At 48.5% G+C, this 23,676-nt stretch overlaps 2 long non-coding RNA genes across 6 annotated transcripts in view; one reads left to right on the top strand and one right to left on the bottom strand.

The window, feature by feature from the left end:
• The window catches only part of LOC106505361 (uncharacterized), a 28,960-nt gene extending 6,883 nt beyond the window's left edge, over positions 1–22,077 (top strand). The window contains exons 1-3 of one of the 4 annotated variants that reach the window (XR_014819951.1): positions 6,631–6,811; positions 11,807–11,949; positions 18,101–22,077. This is a non-coding gene — a long non-coding RNA (uncharacterized LOC106505361). Of the gene's footprint in view, positions 1–6,630; positions 6,812–11,628; positions 11,710–11,733; positions 11,950–18,100 lie in introns of those variants that run through there. The other 3 variants (XR_014819952.1, XR_014819953.1, XR_001299694.3) reach the window with 3 other exon arrangements.
• Positions 10,371–23,223, bottom strand: LOC106505360 (uncharacterized). 2 transcript variants are annotated; one of them, XR_014819949.1, is made up of 4 exons: positions 22,884–23,223; positions 22,124–22,271; positions 13,784–13,983; positions 10,371–12,428 (listed from the first exon to the last, which is right to left on the bottom strand). It is a non-coding gene; the product is annotated as an uncharacterized LOC106505360 (long non-coding RNA). The 2 variants fall into 2 exon arrangements; XR_002336771.2 differs by lacking the exons at positions 10,371–12,428; positions 13,784–13,983 and adding an exon at positions 19,399–19,538 and having other exon boundaries at positions 22,884–23,202.
• Between the last annotated feature and the right edge of the window lie 453 nt (positions 23,224–23,676).

Below are 23,676 nucleotides of genomic sequence, written 5' to 3'. Positions count from 1 at the left end.
GAATGGGACAGGAGATGAGTGCCCAGCAGGTAGCCTGCTCTCTGGGTTTCTCTCTCGATGGCGCTGCAGGCTGGCTCTCAGGCTGCGGGGGGGACCCCTCCAGGCGCTTTCCTCCGTCTTTCCCATCGCCTCCTCTCCGTGCGCCTCTGTCCAAATATTCCCCTTTTCTAGGGACACTGATTACGTCTGACGAGGGTCCCCTCTAAAACCTTCTTTTCAGCTTGATTTTGTCTGTACAGACTCTCTCTCCAAAAAAAGGTCACATTCTCACCCTGGGGGGTTAGGACTGCACGTGAACGTGGAGGGAACACAATCCAGTGACCCTCCACCCTGAATACCACACACCCCAACCTTTCTTTGCTCCCCCTCCCTTCAGGAGGCAGTGAGCTCAAGGGCAGAGCCCAGGATCTGGTCTTCATGTCTTCAGCACAGCTCTTGGGATCTTTAAAGCACTCAGAAAACATGTTTAAATGATTAAAACAAAAATTTTTTTTAGTTATTTTATTTTATTGCTTTTTAGGGCTGCACTCGCGGCATATGGAGGTTCCCAGGCTAGGGGTCGAATTGGAGCTACAGCTGCCAGCCTACACCACAGCTACAGCAGCTCAGGATCTGAGTCATGTCTGTGACCTACACCACAACTCATGGCAATGCCAGATCCATAACCCACTGAGCGAGGCTAGGGATCGAACCTGAAACCTCATGGTTCCTAGTCAGATTCGTTTCCGCTGCGCCACGACTGCAACTCCAGAAAACATGTTTAAATGAAAGTGTCAATAACATTGATGACAAGTAGGTGCTCGATGGCTATTGTGGAATAGATGAACTGTTAGCAAATTTATACTAAGGTGTAAATGACTGATATCAGAGCATTTCTGGAAGCAGGTTTTCGTTTGGGTGAGGAGAGCCAGTGTTCAGGGGGAGCAATGTCTGTGAGCTTCTGACAAAGGTGGGAGGGAAGAACTGATGACAGCAAAGGCAGTCCACCTGGACAGAAAGGGGTCCCGGAAGAATGAGCCCTACTTTTTAGTTTTTCCCGAGACAGCCCTGCCTTTGGGACTTTTAAGAACAAAAATTCTTAAGCTTATAACAAAAACCAAACTAAACTAGAATCTGACATTGCGCTGTAGGTAGAAGTGAGCTGGTGCCCGGGTTAGGTGCTCTTGGTCAAGGCAGAGGTACCATTTCCCTTCTCCTCTTAACTAAGAAGATGCCGTCTCAACTCCAGGCTGTTAATGGCCCAGCAAAGATTTCAGGGTGAGCCTCAGTGTCCCTATTACCTTTCCAGCTGGCCTGTCATACCTTCTCCTTTTTTTCACTGTAGAATAGTCCTGCAGGGCTGCTGTGTGTGTGAATGAGTGAGCTTTTGCCTAGGAAAGAGGAGAAGACATGTTAAGGGACATCCTTAACTTGAACGTTAAAAGACTTCCGAGCAAGCACACATATGCTAATGACACGCAAATCGCATACAAATCATATGCAAATCGGCCTCTCATCCATCCTCCTCTCCTTCTGCCTGGATGTGGCCCTTGGGAAGCCTCCTCCTGGAGATCATTCATCTAAAGAGGTGATTTAACAGCTTTCTCATTCTTTAACCTTTTGTTATCTAATTGCCTTCATTAGCTGGGATAAATGCATAAAGGCATCCTAGAATTTCATAAATAAGAGCCCATCATTTCCACAAAGGGATTTTTATTTTTACGTATAACTCCTCACCAAATAAAAGTGTATGTGTGTCTATATATGCATGTTATCTCTCTACATGTATATATAAACACACAGTCGACACACACATGCACACACACTCACGAGAGCTCTATTTTGAAAATGATATAGAAATTAGAATGCAAGTAGAAGACGTATGTGCAATAGTTATCACTTTCCAATTAAGCACATGCACAGATAAGCCATCTTTATGGCTTAAGAAATGTGCTTTGAAATGTCCGCTGAGACTCTAGGTCTTGGTAAAGCAGAGCCGTTACATTTAGGTACCAAATATGTGTGAGTAAACTTGTCCCAGTGGAGCGTAAACTCCAGTGACCCTCTTCTGCGAGTCGTTGGAGGTCAGGTGAGCTGTCCCGAGATGTCCCCGAAGTATTTCTCTCTGTCGATGGTGGCGGAGACCGAGAAGGTGGAAACTCAAAGAAGACCTGCGGACTTTCCTCCTCGCGCCTCGGCCGTGGTCTGGCTGCTCGATGCCGACTGCAAAGGACGGAAAACAATGGGACGCTGTCCAGACACGGGATCTCTCTGATTGTCTTCTTAACGCTGAATCGCATTGAGAGGCCGTAAAGAGGAAAGTTTTAGGATGAACCAACCCTCACATCTGTGGGAATGCCTGCAAATGATGTACCTTCCCTTGGGCATCATCTGGCAACATATTTTCTCGGTCACCATATTATCTCATGAAAATAAAAGAGAATAGCCTCGAAGCCATAGTGCTGTTTTTAAATTTTTATTTTATTGGCGTAGTGGACTTACAATGTTGTATTAGTGGCAGGTGTACCGCAGAGTGAAGCAGTCATATATAAACATATATCCATTCTTTTTTCCCATATGATTACGGACCGCTGAGTAGATTTTCCTGTGCTACACAGGAGGTTCTCGTTAATCGTCTGTTTTATGCAGTCGTGTGTATGTGTTATTCTCACCTTCGCAAGTCTTCCCTCCCCCCAAGGGTTTCACCTACGGCAACCATAAGATTGGTTTTGAAATCTGCATATATGGAGAAAACTACAATTTGAAAAAATATGTGTACCCCAATGTTCACTGCAGACGATTTACAACAGCCAAGACATGGAAGTCGCCTAAATGTCCAACGACAGATGAAGGGTTAAAGAAGATGTGGTACCTATATAATGGAACATTGCTCAGCCACAAAAAACCAAAATAATTCCATCCATAACAACACAGATGGACCTAGAGATTATACCGATTGAAGTAAGTCCGAGAAAGGCAAATATCATATTACACCACTTATATGTGGAATCAAAGTGACACAAAAGACCTTATTTATAAAACAGTAGGGCCCTTTTAAAGTGGAGCTGCCGTCCCAGCCACTGCACAGATCTGCAGACCGCCAGAGCTAAGCAGGCAGAAACAAGTGAATGCATGGACAAACCCCAAACTGATGTATTTTGCTTAGGTTCACGCCATGCAAATTCAGACCAGGACACGCTTGTTACAGAGTTTCAGCTCTCAATCACGAGGATGCGCTGTCTTGTTTATTGGTAGACTCATGTGATTTCCTAAAAACTTCTGCAATTTGGAGTCAAAAGCAAAAATGACTGAGCAGTGGATCCTGGAGATGGTCCAGAGCAAACGAGCTACCTTCTGAATCGGATGGAAAACACTTTCATAAGCGTATTAGGAAACAGAAAAATAATTTCCTTATGATCTCAGTGCAGGAGAGATGGACGCGTCTGGTTATCACCCGAGCTGCAGGGCAGTTGCGTTCTGTCCTGCCAGAGACTGGCTTGGGCATTGCAGAGGAAGTGGACGCCAGCTGTGCCCAGGGACCAGACTAAAGATCTCTGCTGAAGCAGAGCAGAAAATGCCTCAGATTTTGAAGACTGTAGCCAGGGAGGAAGATGAGGTGGAAGGCAGCCAGACAAAAATCAAAGCGATCACGGCAGCCCCTCCAGCACAGCAGCTTGTGATCCGAGATGCAGCTGAAAACACAGGACCCTGAAAGCAAACTGGAGACCGCTGTCAGTGGGCGGTTTTCTAAACAGCTGTGAACCCCTCCCTGGAGAAGAGCTTGGGGGGCCGTCATGGACATCCTTCTGGTCAAGCCCACCCTCAATTACCTGCAAGGCTCTGGGGGTGGGGGAGTCGCCTTCTAACCCAGAGGGGAGTTTTGAAGCTTCTCATTGGTAAAATCGGGCACCTTTGCCAGCCTGCCTTCCACTTTCTCCTCTGCCCGCCCTTAGGCTCTACTTGGCACTCAAATACGTACTCAATTTTTATTAGTCATTCTCTAACAGACGTCAGTCTTTCTAGGGGACTGTTTTTGCCTGTTTTCAGGCAACCAGGAATTGTTACAGGAAGAGTTGTTAATTTCGAGGATCAGGAGCTTGGTCCTGAAGGATGGGCTGGAATTGGTTGGGATCTAGGTGCATTCTGGCAGGGCACCCTGGGGTATGGAAGACGGGGTGTCACATGGGGACCCCATGCTTCTGGAGCATCTGGCATCGCACAGGTCGTGTGGGGGTGCTGCTCTCTAGTTGGGGGACCAGACTGGAGGTGCGGCCCCAGCCAGGCAGCCCTGGGTGCCCAGACAGGAAGTGATGGCCCAGGCTGCTGACGCCCCTAGGGGACCCTGAGCAGCAGGCGTGAGGAACGCTGTCTGGGTTAGTGCGGTCGGGTGAGTCCACTCTGTTTAGCAAGGCGACCCAGCTGGGATCAGGAGCTGTGATGTGAAGCCACACGGGATCCAAAATCTAGACACGGAGAAACTGGGGGCGTGATTGTCGGGTCCGCAATGACAGGGGGTGCAGTGCACAAACCTGCAGCCTCTGTGCCTGGGGCCAGTTTTTTTTTTCTTTTCATGGCCCCCTCTGCGGCATATGGAGATTCCCAGACAAGGGGTCGAATTGGAGCTGCAGCTGCCAGCCCACGCCACAGCTCACAGCAATAGTGGATCCTTAAAACCCACTGAGCGAGGCCAGGGGTGGAGTTCACATCCCCATGGATACTGGTTGGTTCGTTACTGCTGCGCCACCACAGGAGCTCTGAGGATGGTTGTTATAAAGCCCTGGTGCACGTTTCTGAGGCACGAAGGTACTCAAGCCCCTTTGTGTCATGGATGCCCGGACCTTCTGGTGCTGAGGAGAGGCCCCTTGGCAGATAACGCTTTTATTTTTTTACTTTTTCATGTTTTCGGCCTTTTTATCTTTTCTAGGGCTGCACCCGCGGCATATGGAGGTTCCCAGGGTAGGGGTCGAATCGGAGATGTAGTCGCAGGTGACTCTGCCTCTGTGGGGTGATGTCGCCGAGTGTTTGTTGATGACTTAGGATGACCTGGGGGCTCCTGGGCAGGGCTTTGCCTGGGCTTCCATTCTGAGCTGCACTTGCAGCCACCACTTGTGAAAGTATGAAAGGCAGGTAAGAAAAGGAGTGGAGGACCCAGATCTAGAGATTTACCAGACTCCTCCGGCTAACTGCTTAGGCCAAAGGCACAATGCAGCCAAGTCACCCCACAAACAGGTGTCTTTTAGGCCAAACGGACGCGAACTCGTGACATGGTCTCCCACACCAGTAGCCAAGGTTTCATGGCTGCTTTAGTTTTCCGTGGCTATCTTGACAGAGGACCACATGCTCGGTGGCTTAAAGGACAGACACGGATTGTGTCTGGGTCTGTGGGTCAGAAGACCGGGCTCAGCGCATCTGCAGGGCTGGTTCTGTCCCAGGCCCCGGGGAGAACCCATGCCAGCCTCCCTCCCAGCTCCTGAGGCTTTGGGGGCCACCTCTGGCTTTTGGCATCACCCCATCTCTGCTTCCAGCTTCCCCGTGCGGTGTCCGTGTCCCCGTGTCCCCTTTATGTGAGGGCACTGGTCATATGGGATTAGACACCCACTCCACCTGACGTCATCCTGACCAATTCCACCTGTAATGACCAAACAAGGTCACAACCTGAGGTAGCGGGACTTAGGGTTTCGAGGGCACACAACTCAGTGTATAAATTCTGAGGACACACAACTCAACCCACAGCAGTTCTGCTTACACAGAACTTCGCACCTGAAGTCACAAGTCATGTAGGTCTGGGGACGGGCTCTGCTCCAGGATGGTCTCAGCTGGAAGGACTCCGGGTGACCCTGTGGTTGGGGACCACGTGAAGGCTTGATGGCCCAGTCTGATGTCTGGGCCGGGATGACAAGACTAGGAACACCGACCAGCGCGAACCCCACGACCTCCGTGTGGCTGCGCTTCCTCCCAACACGGCCGCCTCCAGATGTCTGACTTGTACCTGCCACCCCAGGCGCCGGGTGATGCGCCAGCGAAGGAGGCCTTTCGTGACCCAGGGAATCTCTTCCTCCACACGTCTGGGGCGGAGCCGTCACAAGCTCCCAGGCTCGCGGGAGGAGGAATTAGATTACACCTGCTGATGGGGCGGTGCTAGAGTTACGGTGTGGGAAGAGACGCACAACAGGAGCCACCGAGGCAGCACTTGCGGAAATTACAGTCTGCCCCCACGGCCTCCTCTGCACGGAGGCAGGGCTGGTTGGTGGTGAGATCACCTTACGTGGTCTGCCTTTGGGACCCTCCCTCCCTCCCCCCCGCTTCCTTCCCTCCTTCTCCCCCCTCCACCCCCCCTCCTCCCTTTCTTTCTTTCTTATTTGCTGTATTGAAGAGCTCCTTTGGTGCATTCCCCATTCGTTCTTAATTCAGTTTTTCCATAGGAAAAATCTTTGAAAATTCACCCAATGACACACAAGAATAATAATTCACCGTTACTGTTCTATAGGCCTGGTGAGACGTGTAAAAATGTTTTGAAACTAAGAGAGAGCCGAAGCAAAAGAATGTCCTGGAGGATCGTAACAACGCAGTATCTGTGCTCAAAGCAGATGCTGCAACAGCTTTTTGTTTCAAAGAAGGTCACGCAAATCCTCGTGTAAAAATCAGGACAGAGCGCTTTCATCTCAGGGAGAGAAGATACGGGTGCACGTTATCTGTTAGAACAGACATGGCAGACCAGCCTTTTCCATCATGAGATTGTGGGGCCATCATTCGCCCGCATCACTGCAAATTCTTCCCAGGTCTCAAGGAGCCCTGTCTCAGCCTATGGTCCTGACACCACAGGAGATTCCAGGTATGATTTTCATCACCAACCAATCCTCAAAAGGGGTCATGACTTTTCCAAGCTGCCCAGGACAGACGTTCGCCCTCACTCCTGCTCTCAGCCCCCATGGGGTGAGGCTTGCTGTCCATACCCACCTGTACTTCTTCCAGAAAGTTCACCTCCTTCCAGGATGGTCAACCTCCGATGGCTCAGGAATGCCCTCTCCCGCCATCCCCACTCCATCCAGCATGTGGGGAGGGTGACCTGGCCGTCACTGGGAGGTCAGAATGGCTCCCCCAGTGTGTCCTCTGCCTGGGCACCCCTACCGGGATCCAGTGGACTACGTGTCCCCAGAAAGGGTGCATGAATGTTGCACTGCAGTGACTAACCAGCCGGTCCACTGTCACAGCCTCTGTGAAATCCGGGGCATTCATGAGGAAGTTAGAATAAATCTTGATGCTTTTATAAAAATGCCTCTTTTTCTCAAGGCTCGTTTCTCTACCTTCCTAAATTAGATGCTAAGTTTATCTCTATTTCTTTAATTTTTAATAATGACAATATTTTAGGATGAGACGTTTGCCTCTGAAGATAGCTTTTGCTATTTGGTGGTCTCGATGTTTTGTTTTTAAAGGATAGAGTTGCCACATGATCCAGCAATCCCATACCCAGGCATATATCCGGAAAAGATGGAAACTCTAATTTGAAAAGATACGTGAACCCCAGGAGTCCCCATCGTGGCCCAGCAGAAACGTACCTGACTAGTATCCAAGAGGTGATGGGTTCGAGCCCTGGCCTCCCTCAGTGGGTTAAGGATCTGGTGTTGCTGTGAGCTGTTGTATAGGTCACAGACGAGGCTCAGATTCTGTGTTGCTGTGGTTGTGGTGTAGGCCGGCAGCTACAGCTCCGAGTTGACTCCCAGCTGGGAACTTCCATGTGCTGCTGCAGCTGTGGCACTAAAAAGCCAAAAAAAAAAAGGAAGAAAGAAAGAAGAAAAGATATGCACCCCAGCGTCCACTGTGGCACTTCTCACAACAGCCGAAACAAGGAAGCCACCGGAATGTGCTTCGACAGAGGGATGAAGAAGCCGTGGTACGTGTACACGGTGGGCTATTACTCAGCCGTTAAAAGGAAGGAAATAACGCCGTTTACGACAACATGGAGGGACCTAGACGAGATTCTGCCACGAGAAGTCCGACAAAGACCAGTTATCACATGATATCACTTCTCGAGGACGCTGAAAAATGATACGAATGAACTTCTTTACAAAACAGAAACAGATGCACAGACAGAGAGAACGAATTTGCCGCTACCACAGGCGAAAGGGGGGGAAGGAGGGATAGATTAGGAGTTTGGGATGAAGAGATTCACGCCTCTCTCTCTACAAAACAGATAAACAACCAGGCCCTCCTGTTCAGCAGAGGGGAGGATACTCAGGATCCCGTAATCAATCATAATGGAAAAGAATAGGAAAAAGAAGACGTATGTATATATACGCAGGTGTAACTGGACCTTCATGCTGTATCCCTGCAACATTAGCAATCGCTCCTTTTTTGTGTGTACTTGCTTCATTTTTGCCCATTTTGCCTTATTGCTCCTCTTCAACACCGCACAGTATTTTATATTCCCTTTTGTCTTCTAATACGTCTCCTGGGTTTTGTGAAATCTGAGGGCAATTTGATATTTGTTTCTTTTAAGAAAACTTGTTTACGGCCTGCAGGCTGGTGGCAATTTTCCTGATGATTTTGCCATAAACATTCAGTGCTTCCAGATGTTTATTTCTGTAAATTGCCCTTTAACTGTGTGCTTCGATCCGTACCTCTTAGTCCTTTTCCCCAACCCTGTGTCCAGTCTCGGCTCCGCATAAACTCAGGGTCTGTGTTGTTCTTCGGGGCCTTTAACCCGGTTCTTCTGCACTGGGGTTTGGGGGGGCTCGTCAAGGGTCCCCCACAGTTGTGACCCATTCACCGTTCACTCTGTGCCGATTTCCTTCCTTTCTTGCGCTTATTTTAATTTTTCATTTTCTCCTCCTCATCCCCTTTCTCGTAAGTGTTTTGGGCCTTCCCTCGGCTTCCTGGAGACCTTTGCTGAAGCCCGTTAAAGTCATGCAACAACCTAGAAAAAAAGCCCTGTTCGAGATACGGGGTCGGCTTTTGGAGGTTTTTCCTGGTTTTTCCATTTGGGGGGTGACTTCATTTCCCTGACCTGTTGGGCGAGTCCCAGGCTTTCTGTGTGGGTGCCTGTGAATATATAATTCAGCCTGAAAGGAGCTCAACCAGACCCGGGCAGATCAAGGCCAGCCCCCAGCGTCCCTGTGTCCCTGTGTGAGAGGTGCCCTTTCACTCAGGTGACGGGAGTTGGAGGGTAGCTGGAGCTCTGTCCATGTCGGCTGAACTTCCAGGTGGGGTGGCCCACACAGAGCACCCACTCAGCGCCCCGGTGGGTCTTGGGGGGCCCTGACCTCACAGGGTGCACACACTCCCCCCGGCTTGGCCACCTCGCCACTCTGCCTCCTCCAGAAACACTGTCTCATCAGGACGGCACGATCCAGAATTTCCCGTGTCTCCCAGACTGCGACGTCCCTTCTTTTCTCTTATTTTTGTGCGGACATGGCAGGAGGATGGAGAATGATGGTTGTGTTGCTGTGTTGCTGTCACAACACCCATTTATAGCAGAGCACTGGCTGCCAAGTTTCCTGCTGCAGGGGGAGGGCAGTAGAGAGTGGAGGGAGAAGGACCTCTCCGATCGCTGTCTGTCTGTCTGGCAGTTTGCTCTGCTTGGGACAGCAAAGAGAACACGTGTCAGATGCTCTTCAGTTTCAGATTATAGCTCTGCGGATAAAATTTTCTTTCTAAGACATGCGTAATACATGCCATTATGCTTTGCCATGTTCACATTTTAATTTAATGTTTAAAATTGAAGCGTAGTTGGTTTCCAATGTGTTAGTTTCAGGTGTATGACAACGTGATTCAGTCTTATACACATACGTTCTTTTCCAGATTCTTTTCCACTATTAGAAGGTATCAAGTAGATTTGCCTGTGCTATGCAGCAGGTCCCTGTTGTTTACCTGTTTTATATGCAGTAGTACCTGTTAATCCCATCCTTCTAACTTATACCCCCGCCGCACCCCGCTTGCCCCTTTGGTAATCGTAAGTTTGTTTTCTGTCTGGGTGTCTGTCTCTGTTTTGCTTTGAGGGCTATTTCAGAGACTCCTGGCTAGAATTCATGCTTAAAAACATGCATCCTCATGGAGGTTCTGGGAATCCTATTTCACGATCCTAAATGATTTTCATTAGCTGGACACTTGAACTTTGCTGGGTGTCAAATGCTTATCAAACGGCATCAGCTCCGTTGAACAATTAAGTGACCTCATCGGGGAGTCACTAACTCCCGGTTGGTTCTTAGTTAGGAGAGTGGGCTGACCGGCCGAACTGAAGGAAGGACGGAAGGAAGGAAGGGAGGGGAGGGTGGGTGTCTGAGGTCCTGATTCTAAAATCTGCGAGATCATTAGAAACATGCTGAAATGAAAGGGCATTTTCCACCTGCAGATCAATGTAAGTCAAAGTCCTAATTAAAGAAGAAAACACAACATTCCAATAAGCCAACATTTTGTTTTATGTGCATATATGCCAATATTTTATAGTTAAGAGCCACAGCCAGAATACAAATTCTATCTGGACAGTTTTGTTGATATTTGTGGTATAAATTTAGAAGCGTAGGACATACTATGCTTTTTATAAACGTCACAGCTTATTGAGTCACTGAAAAGCTGGCAAAGATCCACAGCTTTGCCGTATTTCAGTAATAATCCCAGGCTGTTCTTTTGTGTATTCCTGTCTGCCAAGTCCCTCCACCAAACAATTCATTTATTTCGCATTAACTTCAGTGGTGTTCCCAGTTACTTCATCCATAGCCTCCAAAGTATGCAGTGAGGCTTGCCAAGTATTTTCGCATGTTTCTGCTTTATTTATGGTTTACTTGTTTCCATAGCTTTCAATTCCAGACTTATTAACCGACATAAGGAAGGGCGCCTTCGATCCGCCCCCCGCTCATGGCTACCAGACCTTCTCTGAATACCGTCTCTTCGGAGAGATGACCTGGCCACGCAGGGTTTTCCTCCTGTTGATTCGTCCCCCTGCCATTGAAACTGATCTGCCATTTCCCCTTCAGGAAAATGGTTTCTCCAGGGACACTTGCCCTTGTGCCAACGAGTCAGGCCAACCGTCTGGAGTGTCCCCCTGTGGGATGCAGGAGCTACATCCTCTTTTTCTAAGAGTGGCCCGATTTGGCCACAAGCCTGCCTTGCCCTCAAATTGCCGTCAACATGGAGAATTACTAAGAAGGATGTCTTGGTAGGAAGTCCTGTGACTTTTCACAAGGAACATCCTGAAAGGCACAGTATTTTCTGCCTTCCAAAAAGAAAATAATAATTACCTTTAAAATTACAATGTGTAAGTTTTTGTCAGAAATTCTGCTCACAAAGGAATGTGAGCTGAGAGCTTTTCATGTCAACCTGAGGATCTACGACCAAGTCACGGCCCCAAGAGTGTCTGGAAGACACAGGTCCAAATACCGTCCTAGTTAGCATTGTTAGGCGAAGATTAGTCAGTTTACCACGGATTCCCGGGGCACCTGGAACACGATTGTTCATCATAAAGAAAAAAAACACACAGATTATTCCACTCCACGTAGATGAAATGCTCATTCTGGGTTTATAAGACCCAACAAAGCTTAACAAGCTCATCACCTTTTAACAAAGATTTTAGTAACATGCTGCTGAATAAGACCAACGAGGAAGCATTTTCAATTATGCCATGACATGCTCTTGTCCCTTGTACTATAAATAAGAGAGTCAGGGACGGTCACTCACACTGTCGCAGGCTGGAATTATTTGCTGCCTGAGGTCACGAAAGCTGCTTCTGGATCACAGGTTAATGACCCAACGGTTTTTTCTAGAAGGGGTGAGCTTATGTGTGAGCGTGCGTGTGAATCAAGTCAGTTGCTAATTCCGTTCCTCTGTTCACTAGGACGGGGTCTATTTTGAGCAAATGAGGTCAATGAAGTTGCGGGGAGAAGCGCGCGGCGTTGCCCGTGACTTCCGCACGTGGGGCATTTTTCCACCAAGAGAAGAAGTTTGGCTTTAGGGATGAGAAATGCAGAAGGACACCAGGTAAGAGAAAGAACCCGCATTTTAGGCACCCATAACCTAGAAAGCGGCCAAGGGAGGGTGGTGCCGTGAGAGATGCCCTGGAGGAAGGGTGCCTTCTGGAAAAGGGCGCCGTACCAGGGAAGCGTGCAGAAGATAAGGCCGCCCTCCTGTAATTTTATGTTCCCTCTGAGCCCAGCGACAGACCGCTGCTCTGCTCAGAGACAGAAAGATGTAACAAAGGGGAATTGTCAGGGCTGGAATTCCCCCAGTAAAGCCTTTCCATATTTAAGAATTATTAAGGATATGGTGTAACGGCTGGTGGTGTGACATTCTTGCGAACTGTCTCTTCTTTCCAAGTCCTTTGCAAGGCAGGGATGGGGTTCCTGGGACGGGAGCCATCTGAAATCCTAACACACTGAACCGGACTTTTCCCTCGAACAGCAGCTTGATGTTCTGAAGTGTCACAAGCTTCGCCGGCATCATTTCATGGCCAAAACCTCCTGGAAACATACAACTCCCATTATTTTCTCAATGAAAAGTGCTACCCCTTGAAAAAAGTGCCAGGTCCAAACAGTTTCATGGGTGGTTCCCTTTCAAACCTCAAGGATAGTGCCGGAACGATTTAAACCATTACACAGCTTTGATAAGGCTTCTTTTTTGTAAAGTCAGCAAAACTACAGCATCAAAATGTGATGTGCACACGGTACCTGCACAAATGCACACACACACATGGACACACCCCCCCCACACACACACTTAAAACTCAGACTCACCCAGGAGTTTCCACTGTGGCTCAGTGGGTTATGAACCTGACTAGTACCCATGAGGATGTGGGTTCGGTCCCCGGCCTCACTCGGTGGTTAAGGATCAGGTGTGTCTGTGGCTGTGGTGTAGGCCAACAGCTGCAGCTCCAAAAGACCCCTAGCCTGGGACCTTCCTATGCCGAGGGTTTGGCCCTAAAAAAGCAAAAACAAAAGCAAAAGCAAGCTAAACTCAGACTCATCGAGGTGCATAGATTTATGTGAATACGTAAAAACGCTACTTAAAACAACAGCAAATAGAATGAAGGAGCATCTAAAGTATGATTGCCCATGTGACCAAACGTGATAAGCCAGGGACACAAAGAACGCTTCTAATTAAAATCCATGCAATATACAGGGATTGGAGGATAAGGAAGAACTTTTTGATGTGGGAACACACTCTAGGGCTTTTTAATTACTTGGCAAGGACCCTAAAGAGGGAGGTGAGGTTGCAAGTTTAGCTCTTGAAAACTTTTCTTAAAAAATATATTTTGGTGGGCATTTGTTTTGTATTAATACATAATACAATGTGTCCACCTCAATATTAAGATAAGCAACTCAATTAAAAATCTCAGGCATTTCCGTCGTGGTTCAGCAGTAACGAACCCAACTAGCACCCATGAGGTTGCAGGTTCGATCCCTGGCCTTGCTCAGTGAGTTAAGGATCTGGCGTTGCCTTGAGCTGTGGTGTAGGTCAAAGATGTGGCTCAGATCTGGTGTTGCCGTGAACTGCGGTGTAGCACCAATTCAACCCCCAGCCTGGGAAATTATGTATGCAGCGGGTGCGGCCCTAAAAAGAAGAAAAAATAAAATAAAATCCCAGAAGAATGTATAGATACTCTATAAAGAATATGTACAGATGATCAAGAGGCACGTGAAAAGACACCCAGCATCACTTGTCATGGGGGAAGTGCAAATCAAAACTGCCATGAACCTCGACATACACCGCATTAGAGGGTCTGAAATCCTGGTTTCCCCACCTCTCTTTCAAGTCTGTTCCTCCCTTCATCCCTTATAACCACACATCTTGTTTCTGTCTCTAGAGATTAGCTTACCTTTGATAGAATGTTGTATAAGTATATATTATTTAATCCTTCGTGTCTGGTTTCTGTTGCTCAGCAAAATGATTTTGAGGTTCTCACACATCGTCACATGCATCAGTGGTTTAATCCCTTTTATTGGTGAGTGTTGGTATCCCCGTTGCATGGAAATACCCGTATCTGTTCATCTTGCTGATGGGTGTTTGGGATGTTTCCTGTTCAGGTTTAAAATGAATAAAGTTGCTGTGAACGTTTATGTACAAGTATTTGTAGGGTATATGTTTTTATTTCAGCTGTGGGTAAATATCTAGGAATGGAATGGCTAGGTTGCATGCTAGAAATATTTTTAACTTTTAAGGAAACTCTTAAATAGTTTTCCAAAGAGTGGGGTTGAATTGAAGTCAACTGAAATGCTTTCTGCCCAATAGCACTCAACCTCTCTTGAACTCATCTGGTAAGAATGTCATTGTCAACGTCCTGTGTAAAAAGTCTTTTGAGGCCTTTACAGTATAAACTGGGTCACGTCTCGTCATCCTCCTGCTCAGTAACCTGCCATGGCTTTTGATGAACACGGAGCCATGCAGAATGTCAAAGGTAACCAAGCAGCAGGGTCCCAGGGGACGTGGGCGTGCTCCCTGGACCTCCCATCTCATCCGTGCCCAAGACCCACCCTACTGGCTCTCCTCCTGCTCCAGTAATAAGCCGAGCTCCACTGGCTTCGGGGAATTCGCATCTGCCCTCCCCTTTCCTGGAACACGCTTTATTCAAGCTTCTCATGAAGCACCTTCTTTGTTCTTTCTCAGATATCTGATCTCTTCAGTAAAAACTTCCCCAAACATCCAAGCTCCATGACTCACACACTCTCTCCCTCCTTCCTTCAAGGTGGCCTCTCCACATGACAGCACACCATGTTTAGCTGGCTTGTCCATCTGTCACTAGGACATACACCTGCAGGGCCAGGCACTTCATCTGCTGGGTGGTCTCGGCGATGCTACAGGTACAAATCGCCAGAGAATCCATGCTGGATGCCACGAACCTCTGTTCTGAGCTCATGACGAGTCCACTGTGGGTCTGGATGGTTTCAGAGCCCCTGGCCATGTACCTAGAGGCTGTGCTCGGGACAGCGCAGGAGGTCATGGGGAGTCCCACACTAGAGCTCCAGCACTTCCCCAGAGCGGCCACAGCTACTTCTGTTCATACCTTACTCACAAGGCACACCGCGTGCCACCACGGTCCCAAGGGGGTGGGGCCTGGGGAGCAGGAAGAATGACGCAGGGGGCAGCAGGTGTGCTACCACTGTCTCCCTGGTCATTCCATCCGGAGCACCTAGGACTTAGCCACCAGGGCTTGGTTCGCCATCCATCCCCCATATGTACTCGCTCAGTCAGGTCAACCAGGTCCATAGCTTGGTTTTTCTTGCCATGGAGGCAAGGTCCTAAGAAAACCCCAAAGAACTCTGTGCCATCTGCCTTACATCCCTTCTCTGGGGCATTTTATTAGCCCAGATTCTCTCATTCTTCACTTTCGGGGGTTACTTGGTAAGGCGCTCACACTGAGGTATGAATTAATATACTACACGGTCCTGCCATGAACAATTGATGTTATACGCGGTAATTCTTACCCAGGAAGAATATCTTTCCAGGGCTTTCCAGCCACGAGACAGAGGCAACCACTGACTTCTAAAAGGATCGATTTCTCTGATACTTTCTATCTTGTTACTTTTAATCACTTCCCGTGTTAGCTTCTGATATGTACAATGGATCCTCAGTCCGGCACGATGGGCTAAAATTAGAAAAAAAGCAGCCCTGTCTTGGAGTGTTCCTTCAGTTTTGTTGGCACCAGGGTCTTGTCCATACACTGACTGATATACCCAGACTGCTGGACATGCCAGGAGTTGTCTACTGTGACTTAGAGGAACGAAGCCTGGGAGGTCAGAGGAGGAACCCAATTACACATGAGAACTTGAAGCCTTCACTTCCAGCCAAGAGCCAAACTGTACTAAAAACATACAACCTTATTCTTACTAAGGAATTGGTTCTTTAAAACCTCTTGAAGGGTGGAATGAAACATCTCTCTTAATTCAAATACGGCAGTAGGGACACATTATTTTCTCCTTAGAAAAAATACCTGACTTCATTCCCACTGTGCTGTTAGATTGCTATAGTCAAGTCTGAATTTATAAAAAACAAACAATACAAGCCCTTGAGGTTTCCATGAAATTTCATCCTGGGGAAATGACACGGAAATCCTTCGTCACTGAAAGGAACTAAGTGGGATGTGAATTAAACTTTCTCTGGCAATTTTGTGTACTTTATAGATGTCAAACCCTGAGAATTGATGTCATCTTTACTCTGTAGGAGAATTAAATCCTTGCTAGCTCTTTTGGAGCAGAAATCATGGAGCCCGCATATTTTTGGAACTACTCAAGAAAGAATGAAAAGATGAGAGGGGAAATAATTTTTCCCCAAAGACCATTCGAATCTTGCTGGCGTTATCTACTTAAGCAACACATTCCAGATAAAGGCAACAGGGTGTAAAGGTTAAGGGCACAAACTCTGCGACTAAGCTGTACATGCAAATCCCGATGCCTCTTACAAGCTGTGAGTCCTGGACGGGCCATGCTGTGCCTGCTAAGAGGGATGCTGCAAATAATAATACCTCCCCTGTGGGTCATTGGGAGGTGGATTAAATACTACAGAAGCATGAGTTATTTTGCCTCTCTGCATGTCAATCTGTGGCATTCACTTCTTTTTTAAAAAATATATTTTTCTTATTGAGGTATAGTTGATTTACAGTGTTTCAGGTGCACAGCAAATTAATTCAGTTGTATGTATATAACCCTCTATTCTTTTTCAAAATCTTTTCTATTATAGCTGCTTACAAGATATTGAATATAGTTCCTTGTGTATACAATCGGTTTTACTCATCTGTTTGAACATCACAGTGTGTAGCTGTTAATTCCACATTTCGAATTTATCTCTCCTACCCCAGCTGCTGGCGTTCCCTGAGGGAGAAGAAAGGCTATCGTGCCAATAAATAGTGTCAGGGAGTTCCCACCAAGGAGCAGTGGCTTCAGAATCTGACTGCAGAGGCCCAGATGGCTGTGGCGGTGTGGGTTTGACCCCCGGCCCCAGGGCAGTGTGTTAAAGGAACAGGCATTGCTGTATCTGTGGCATAGGTCTCAGCTGCGGCTGGGATTCAGTCCTGGCCCAGGAACTTCCACGTGCCGTGGGTGTGGTCAAAAGAAAAATTAGTGTCAGGCAGTCACGACCACCCTTCCATGAAGGTATCTCAGGTTCAATTTCATGCGCATAATTACCTAGCTACTATTAACTAATTACAGAGGTCTCGGGGGCCACCCCAAGCCTTAATCATTAAAATTCAGGTGGTATCTCCTGCAGTCGGGTGACCGCCCTGCCCACGCACAGGGCCTCTTGGGAGAAAGGCTTTGGCACAGTCCTCAACTTCTCCTTCTCCCAATCCTCCATCCAGTCACTCCCCAATCTTGTCCACTCCATCTGATCCATCCTGCCCAGGTGCTCTGGGTCACTGAAAGCCTTGGGACAGCCCTGTCAGTGCTGGTTCAATGAGACAATCAACAGGGTCTATCACGATAGATGAGGGGGTGATATTAATATTATTATTAATTAAGAACCTAGGCTGAGTGAACTACCCCGAGGGAAGGAGCGAGGCTGAGTAAGCCATGCTGAGGGAAGGACCTAGGCTGAGTAAGCCATGCTGAGGGAAGGACCTAGGCTGAGTAAACCATGCTGAAGGAAGGACCTAGGCTGAGTAAACCATGCTGAGGGAAGGACCTAGGCTGAGTAAACCATGCTGAGGGAAGGACCTAGGCTGAGTAAACCACACCAAGGGAGGAAAAGGGGCTGAGAGCTGACAGCAGAGGGAGGCTCTGGAGGGCACTACTGGGCTCCCCTCACAGGGCTCAGTGGGCCTTGGAGTCTGCAAAGGGGGCTATAGCCTTGGATGAGGGGGTTCATGGGTGCCCAGGATGTCACTTCAGTTCTGCAGTGCTGATGTTAGATCTGTATCAAGCAACAGCTGAAACTGTGCCAGCCCTTTGCTCAAGTGCTAAAATTGTGCCGAAGGGTTCGCAAGTTGTGCAGTTCATCCTGACTGAGCCCAGACCAGGCTTAACCTCCCATCTCGGACTAATGTGACCTCCTTTGCTTTCCTGTCCTCCCCTTAGTGTGGACCTGAGGCCTTTTACGAGCAGAAAGTTTTCCACATGTTTTGGTCGTCACGCTAGCTTTCCAAGTTGAGTCACCTCATTAGAAAAGAAGTCGCACTAAGTATTTATGTTTCTTTAAATAGGGTGGAATGTTAATGTGTATCATCATAAGAAGGAACACTTGTTTTGTTTACACAACTGTGTCTCCAGACCTGAAGCATCACCATGCGGAGAATCAGCGGAATTACTTCCAGGTTTTCCCCACGGTCCGCATTTGGTACATACTCGCCGACAGGCCCAAAGGCTGTCTCTGCTCTGAACTTCGAACAGTGATCATTGCAGAATTACAGAGAAACTGATGGGCGTTCAACCACTGGCTGAGAAAATGTTTTTGTTAAAAACAGACACGTAAAAAGAGGGATAGTGGTGGTACCTCAAACCCACAGCGGCAATTCCCCGCGTGTTGGGAGGAAAAGCCACGTTTTTCTGCATGTTGTCTAATGAGACAAGGAGGTGGGGGACAGCGGGTCCAGAATGGGGGTTCCCTGCGCCCCGAAGCTTGGCCTGCGGGAGGGACCACGTGTCCTTGTGTGGGGGTGACAACATCCGCACTGCCCCCACCCCAAGACCCTGGAAAGCGGGAGGATGCGTAGGCTGGAATCTTCTTTTAAAAATTAAATATCTATTTGGAACATGAACTAGAAATACCGATGGACAAGCACACTCTATAAATAGCATCTCTGTCCTGGCTCGTGACTGCATCCAGTCTGTGACCTTCGAAGGCCTCTGAAAGGGCAGAGCCCGCCGCGGCCGCTTTGGACGGTTCTTATCCCCAGGCCGGGCTGAAGGGAGCGTCTGGGGCCGCCTGGTGGTGTCTCCATAAACACAGATATCCTCAGGGCGCCAGGCCACCCCTCTCTTTCCAGACATTCCCCCCACCCCGGAACGCCTCTCATGGTGTGGAGACCACCCCCAGCCTGTCAAACCCACAGAGCTCCCACCTTCAAACGTGCCCTCTTTGCCTGCACCCTTGGAGGGCAGGAGCCGAGTCTGGCTTAGGGCTGTATGGCTGGATCTGACCGTGACACCGGAGGCCTGGCGAGTGGGTGATCTGTGTCTCTCAAACTCAGTAAGCCCTCTCCAGGCCTGAGGATGAGGGCTTGGCATCCCCAGGAGGCAGAAAGGCGGACCCTCAAGCCCACCCAGACCTGCGGAATCAATCTGCGTCCAACCAGATCCCCAGATGCGGTCCAGGCACAGCTTTGAAATGTGAGGAGCCATGAAGAATCGACTGGTGTGGGCGAGGCTCTGCTCAGGACAGGCTTTGCTTCTTACACAAATTATAGCTGTTGGGAGGCTTGAAGGGGACCATTCTCACATTCGAGGCCACACACCCATTAGCTAAGACGTCAGGACCGCCGCTGTTCAGACGGAGATTTCTGTGACATCACTGACGTCCCTGCTTCAAAGACACCGCAGTCTCAGTACAACTGGCATGTGAGTCCCACTTTCGGCTGAATCTTGCACGTCGAGGGTGAAAGGCGGCAACTGCGTGTCATGAAACACAGTCTACTCCTTCCTCTAAAGATAAAGAAAAAACCCACCCTGTCGCAGCTTCTGAGTGAATTTTACCTGGAACTTAACCCATTTTCTGATCCGTGATCCACTTACTTGTGTGTTTATCTTCTGTATCATTCCACAGTGGAACTGAGTTGCCTTCACACACACACAGACACACACACACACACACACACACACACACACACACACACTAAATAAAAATTAAAACTAAGGATTATGCCACTTTCAGCTGAACTTGACCATGGTGGTGTTCCTTTCCTCAGTATTGCTTTGGAATTATTCAGTGATTCTGCTGCCCCTGTTGTTTAAATTTGAGCTGGACTTAAAGATAACCTCTTAGGGACCTGAGCTGCGTGTCTGTGATCTGTTTTCCTTGGAGGGACTCACCTCCTGTGACCAGGCAGGCCTTGCTGGCCTCCTGGCGTGGAATTCTCTGTGCTCCCCTGCTGGTGCCTAAATGCCACACACCAGGAGCTTTCCCGCTGACCTTTCCTGCCCTCCATCCATTCACTGAGAGAAGAGAGGTCACTCTGGGCTGAACTATGGATCCAAATCCGCAGCCTCACGGTCCTGGCTCATTCTTAAGCACAAGCTGCATCCAGCATGCCGACCCGCAAAGAATCAGCCTGCTCCTCTCTGAGCACGACCCACCCCCACCAGCCCTCCTGCTGCATCTGCCTACAAGGGGCCTTGAGGGGGTGACATGCGTTGCTGATGTCACCACGGTCCATTGTCCATAGAGGTAACACCAAGAAAAAGACCGCTATGCTTTTGAAGCAGCAGCAGGTGTGGGTCCTGGAAGTGCCACCGTGGCTTCCTGGGGCCTGTGGCCCTGGCCTCGCCTTGGCCCTTGGGTGTTTTGCACGCCATCTGCAGCACAGGAAGGATTTAACGTGTGCTTGGATTAAAATTGTCTGAAATATTTCATTTTAGGGGTGGCAGTTTCAGCTTATGCCTGGCATCCCTCGTTTGCTGGACTGACCTTGAGCCACAGGATTTTTTAATGTGAAATAATATTTCAAGCCTGGACTTCAATGGTGAGTGCAGACCAAGACAGGATGCCTGGTTTAATCAGGAACAGGACCAGAAAGAACAGGCCTTAAAGCCCTGGAAACTGTGAGGCAAAGATTTTTTTTTTTTTTTTAACTCAGTACTTTAAAATAGAAGGATGATTTATTATGAATTGAATTTTGTTGAAATATACCTAAAACTACACGCTTAGTAAGTGGACCCCATGTGCGCCTCTCTGCCCAACCTGCCAGCGCCCACGCTCAGGAGTCAGCATGCCCATCGCTCTTCTTTGGGGAGAATGATGTGAACTAACCACTAACCTGATGTCGCTCAAGGTCAAAGTCATAGTCTCAGCATCCAAACTTCTGGACAGTGCGATGCTGCTACCCTTCCCCTGGGAGGTGGGGTTCCTTTGCTGTTGTTTTGCCTCGAGCAGTCGAACTGGTGATGCTACCCTGGGCTAAGGCTGGGTGAGGAGAGGCGACATGGCCCGTCCCCCTCCCCATCCCCTCTGTGTGATGACCCTGGAAACCCAGCCGCCATATTGTGAGGAAGCCCAGGCCACATGGGGAATCCAGGTGTGGGATTGGGGACACCTGCCCAGCATCAACTCCCTTACATATGAAGCTAAGTCCTCAGATGACTCCAGCCCTTGCCCTGGAGCATTCCAGATGAGCTCCAGATGTCATGGAGCAGAGGCGTGCTGTACCCACTATGTCCTATCTGAATTCCTGACCCAAAGAAAGTGGGGGAGATAGGACGTGATTTTTGCTGCAGTAAATCAGTACATTCGGAGTAATTTCTAATGCAGCCATAGAGGATGAAAACAGGCTTTAAACGTCTCTTTCTACGTAAATTGAATGTAAATTACAAGTACGTCATTTGTATTAAATGTGAAATACATACAAATTACTAGTATGTAAATGACATGGTCTTAATTAGAGCCACAGATTAGGAAAAAAATAGAGTCCGCTTATGTGCATACCAGTGTTGTTGTTTAACTAATTCCAGTTCTAAAAAAAATGTATTTAAACAATTACTAAAATTTAAACAAAATTTAAAAATAATTTTGGGGAGCATAAAGATATACAGATATCCATCTCCACGTGGAATATGCATGCTCACCAGGCAATTGCCTACCGGATACTAATCCATGATAATAACACATATGTGTCATGTACAGTAACCAAGTCACATTCACAGTAAAATTTTGACTTGAAGTTTAGCATACATGTAAATTGAAGCAACGAATTACGGTCAAATCTGGACTCCTAACATGGCCAATCCAAATAAACGTCGCCAAAACGTGGACCCAAATGTAGGACTATTTACTGAGGAGCCTGGCTTCCCAACACTCTGAGAGTCGGTGGAGCCGAGGTCTCGTATAATTGTCTTCACAATCTTTTTCTTTTTTTCAGTGAAATCTCGTTCTCAAAATTAAATTTTATTTAGTTTTATAGGCAGCGTGTTATGATCACTTGGCTGAAACGTGTTAGCATCAATCAGAATAAATTTCAAGGCCTCACTATGACTGTGCCACTGAGTTCCTCCATCAAAATCTCCCGCCCGCTTACCTCGCCGTGCGACACGGGGCTCATTCGGCACCACGTGGTGGCCCACCTCTCGCCCACGCGCAGATGCAGGCTTTTGAAAAATCGGTAGGCGTGCTCCGGTTGCTCTTCAGATGCTGTCTGGGGCCATTTCAACATGTCCACGTTTATCCTGGATAGAGAAGAGCAATGCAGCCGTGGCCTCTGCTCTGACCAGAGTGTGAGGCCGTGGCTGGGGGCTGCTCCTGCTGTCACAGGCTGACCGGCCCCACTCGGAGAGCCAGAGAGGGGCTCCTGAGGTCAGGTGGTGGGTCACCCAGGGTCCAAAGAAGGATATTCCTAGGGTGTCCACCTGCTGGTCAAGCCGTGCCTGGACCCCTCAGGTATCCGCTTTACACACGTGGAATAAAAAGTGATGGCATTTGTGAGAAAAGGCGGTATTAACTAGAAAAGACCTGCTTATGCTCCACCAGTCCCTAAATACTTGGGATGGAGAGGGGACCAGAACGTCACAGAGAGTCAGCCTGTCCCCAAGTCCCACCTCCACAAGGGCATGTCTGCCCTGCACCCCATCTCCCCAGACAGGCACCCCCAGTGTCCCCTGGCCCCAGGGAATGGTGAGGCAGGAGCTGTGAGCGCCTGCGAGCTCAAAAATGGAGAAGCAGCTCTTAAATAGGGAGCTTGGGGATTGCAAACCCAATTGTTCACTTTCAGTGGGCAAATCCTGGCGTGTGTCCCAAAGCGCGGATCGGAGGGGCCACCACCCCCTCCATGCCCCCCCCACCTTTCTGCGCTGCTTCCTTTCCTTCTTCTTTTCCTTTGAGTCCTAGCACTCGGTGCCCGCGTCAAGTGCATTCCACAGCTTCTGAGGCGCCCTATGCAGGAACTCGGCCCCGGGTCCTCCCTGGACAGGCGGTTCTGCATCCCCAGCTCCAGGCTCTTGCTCCGCAGCCCGTCCCAGAATGAAAAGACTGGCCACAGACAACAGTCTCCGTTTCTCTACCGTGGACACAAGCCGGTGTCTCATTTTTGGACACCTGTCAAAACCTTGCCAGAAACCAGGGACCGGCGAGCCTGCTGTGCTTTCATTTCACCCATGAATCACTATCAGCAAGTCCTGGTGTGGCCAGCTCTTCAGTGTCTTGGATTGTTGAGATGTTTTTCATTCCAGTTAAAAAGATTATTTTATCAGTGACCTTTGTTAACCAACTCTGGAGTAAACAGGAACGTGTTCAGCCACTATGAATTATGTAATACTTTGAAATTGTCTAGACAGTGTTAGGAGGGTAACAGATGGAGCGAATTCTTAGAAATGGAAAGCGATTTTGCAACAGCATTCTCCACCAAGACAGCCGCCATCTCTCTCCTGACACATCGCTCTGTCCGTCTCCTCCGCCCTCTCGAGCCTCCCCAGGACCCAGAAGGATTTATCTGCAGTCGGTCCTGTCTCGCCTTTCTGCTGATTTAGTAACAGGGTGTAATGTCAGCAAAGGGTCATCGTTCCCACTTCTTATTCTCCTTTGCTGCCTGGAAAAGTTTCCATAGGGGAGGCGTCGAGGCTTTTACATGGCAGGCAG

Source organism: Sus scrofa, chromosome 11 (assembly GCF_054392235.1).
Source record: "Sus scrofa isolate SSC_HxYL_T2T_F1_AM1 chromosome 11, Sscrofa_HxYL_maternal_Yorkshire_Landrace_v2.0, whole genome shotgun sequence".
Lineage (NCBI taxonomy): Eukaryota > Metazoa > Chordata > Mammalia > Artiodactyla > Suidae > Sus > Sus scrofa.
The sequence above is the reverse complement of the archived record's forward strand: the minus strand, read 5'-3'. Positions and strand labels throughout refer to the sequence as shown.